Source organism: Mustela nigripes, chromosome X (assembly GCF_022355385.1).
Source record: "Mustela nigripes isolate SB6536 chromosome X, MUSNIG.SB6536, whole genome shotgun sequence".
NCBI classification, from domain to species: Eukaryota; Metazoa; Chordata; class Mammalia; order Carnivora; family Mustelidae; genus Mustela; species Mustela nigripes.
This window is the reverse complement of record NC_081575.1, coordinates 31,234,817-31,237,758: the sequence shown is the minus strand read 5'-3', so window position 1 is coordinate 31,237,758 and position 2,942 is coordinate 31,234,817.

The following is a 2,942-nucleotide window of genomic DNA, read 5'->3' as shown; positions in this document are numbered from 1 at the left end:
GAAACCAACATGCTCCCACCTCCTTAGGCAGATAATGACCTCTAGAATAAATGAGCCCTTAACTGGGCTTCAAGGAAAGGTCAAACTCAAGCTGGAAGAGTCAGAGGGAGGAAAAGAACTAAAGGATCTGTACAGGTTTTCCAACATCAAGAACAACCCTAGCCATAAACTATACTAACTCTGCATGGGGATCTCTGAGAAGATTCTAACCCTGCCCGCTTCTGTCAAAACTTTTCAGAGCTGACTTCTCAGCCCAGCTTTTGTGCGTTTAATACTACAGGAGCTTGAATTTGGAGGGTAAGGAATCAAAACTTTCCCAGGGACTCTGTAAGCATAAGGTTCTAAAAATAAACCTATAGGAGGAGGAGCTCCTCTCTCTGCCTCAATGTGCCAGCCTATGTCCCAACTGTACAGAGAACTGCACTCACAGAAACCCCCACTGCCCAAAGGGTCCTCAAATTCTATGTCTCAACTGATTTCTTACTCAGTGTTTTCAAACAACACGCAAGTTTCCCTCTTAACTTGCCCATTCATAGCCCTCTGGCTGCAGTCCTCTCTCCTTCATCCTTTCATTGATACCAAAAGCTCATCATGGGTAAAGGCCCCGACGTGGGAACAAGCTTGGTACCTTTGCAGAATGAAAGGAGGCCACTGACGGGGCACCTGGGTAGAATATTGTCAGAGTTGAGCAAGTCCTGTGTGGCTACTTAAGGGAGTAGTTCCTGACTGTACAGATTTTGTTCTGTAAGGAAATAGTTAGTAAACTATTGTATTTTTTCCCAGGGCGCCTAATGGCTCAGTCAGTTAGGCATCTGCCTTCAGCTCAGGTCATGATCTCGGGGTCCTGGGATCCAGTCCAGAATCAGTCTCCCTGCTCAGCAAGGCGTCTGCTTCTCCTGCTTCCCCCCACGCCCGCTCATGCTCATGTTCATGCTCTGTCTCTCTCTCAAATAAATAAAATCATTAAAAAATAAAAAAGAAAGAAAAGAAAGAAAACGAGGCCACTGAGTATCAAGGGAGAAAAAGAGAACACGAGGAAGTCGGAGACACTGGCAAAGGTTAGATCCTGTAGGGCCTTGCAGGCCACGGTGAAGTGTTTGGAGTTGACTTCAAGTGCAAGTAACACCACCGATGAGCTTTTTAAGCATGAGAGTGAGAAGAGACAATGTATGTTTTAGAATCACCATGGCTTCTCTGAGTTGGCAGTGGGCAAAAGCCAAGCCAAGAGAGACTGGGAAGAAGCCTGCAGTAAGCAGACCAGGGGCCATGCAGCTTCGAATAGGGTGGTGGCAGTAGAGACAGAAAAAAAGACAGAGGGATTAGAGATCTATTGAGGGGGATGACCCAGCAACTCGGAAGACCCATTGAACTAGAGGAAAGATGATGTCATTTCATAAGATGGGAAAGATTGGAGCAATCGATTTCGGAGGAGGTTTTTTTTTGGGGGGGGGGGGGGGGGAGTGGGGGTTGTTGCCTATAAAGTTCCTTTTGTCTGTGATATTCAAGGGGAGAACGCCAGCAGGCAGGGATGTATGCCTCAAAGGCTCAGAATATTCTCTGTGACGGACAGTCCTCATTGGCAGGCTTCTACAAGAAATAGTGTATAATGTTGTCTGTCTCCCCACCAACATGCTACAACATGATATATATCACAACCTGGATAAAACTCAGAATGATTACTCCAAGTGAAAAATGCCACACACACACACAAAAAGGTACATGATTCCTTTTATAGAAAATTCTAGAAAATCCAAATGAATCTTTAGGGACAGAAAGCAGATCGGTGATTGCCTGGCAATAAGAACAGGGAGTGAGGGGAACTAAGAATGACAAAGAGGTACAAGGAAATTTTTCTTTAAAAGGTTTTATTTATTTATTTGAGAGAGAGAGCACATGCGCAAAATTTTGAGGGTCAGAGGGGAAGCAGACTCGGCGCTAAGCAGGGAGCCCGATGTGGGACTTGATCCTGGGACTTGATCCCAGGACTCCAGGATCATGATCTGAGCCCAAAGCAGACACTTAACAACTGAGCCACCCAGCTACCCTACAAGGAAACTTTTAATGGTTAATGAAATGGTATGTTCATTATCACTGCCACAGTAATGGTTTCACCTGTATATACAAATGTCAATATTTATCAAATTGTATACGTTAAATACATGCAGTTCATTGTATGTCCCTTCTCTGTTAACAAATCAGTCATATGCCTTGCCCAATTGCATTGTCTCTATTTTATTCTCTTTTGTGAATAAGAATACCAAAAAAGGGGGGGGGGATACAAGTCAAGGCTCAGGAATGGATTCAAATCAGAGACCAGAAAGCTGGCAGTACTACCTTCATCTTTGTCTCTGTACATTATCAAGGAATCCACTTCCTTACTCTCTCTTAGTACAGACTGGCATTTTACACTTTCCCAGCTGCATGCTGGGACATGATTGGGCACAAATCCTAAGGTTATATCTCCTCTATTCAAGAGACCAACCAGAGATCCAGAGTTCTAGGATCTCTAAAACTCAATTCCATAGTCCACCGGAGTGTCTCTGATTGGCCCTTTTTGTATTGATATGGACTTCTGGATCAATGAACTAATCTCTGGCCTGCATGCACAGAATCTAAACAAGATGAGAAAAATCTTAGTCTAACCATTAAGAATTTGGAGAAATAGGGGCACCTGGCTAACTCAGTCAGAGGAGCATGTGACTCTTGATCTCGGGGGTCATGAGTTCAAGCCCCATGTTGGGCATAGAGATTACTTAAAATAAATAAGAAAAGAATTTGAGAAAAGAATCATCATGACTTTAGTCATTATTGGAGCTTCACCTAGTTCCAAGAAGTTTTTGTTATTGGCAGCCAAGAGTCCTAACTAAATGGTCTGGCATTTCTAATGGGGGCTACAAGGGGAAAGCCAGACATATTAGGTAAGGAACTTCAATTTCTAAGGT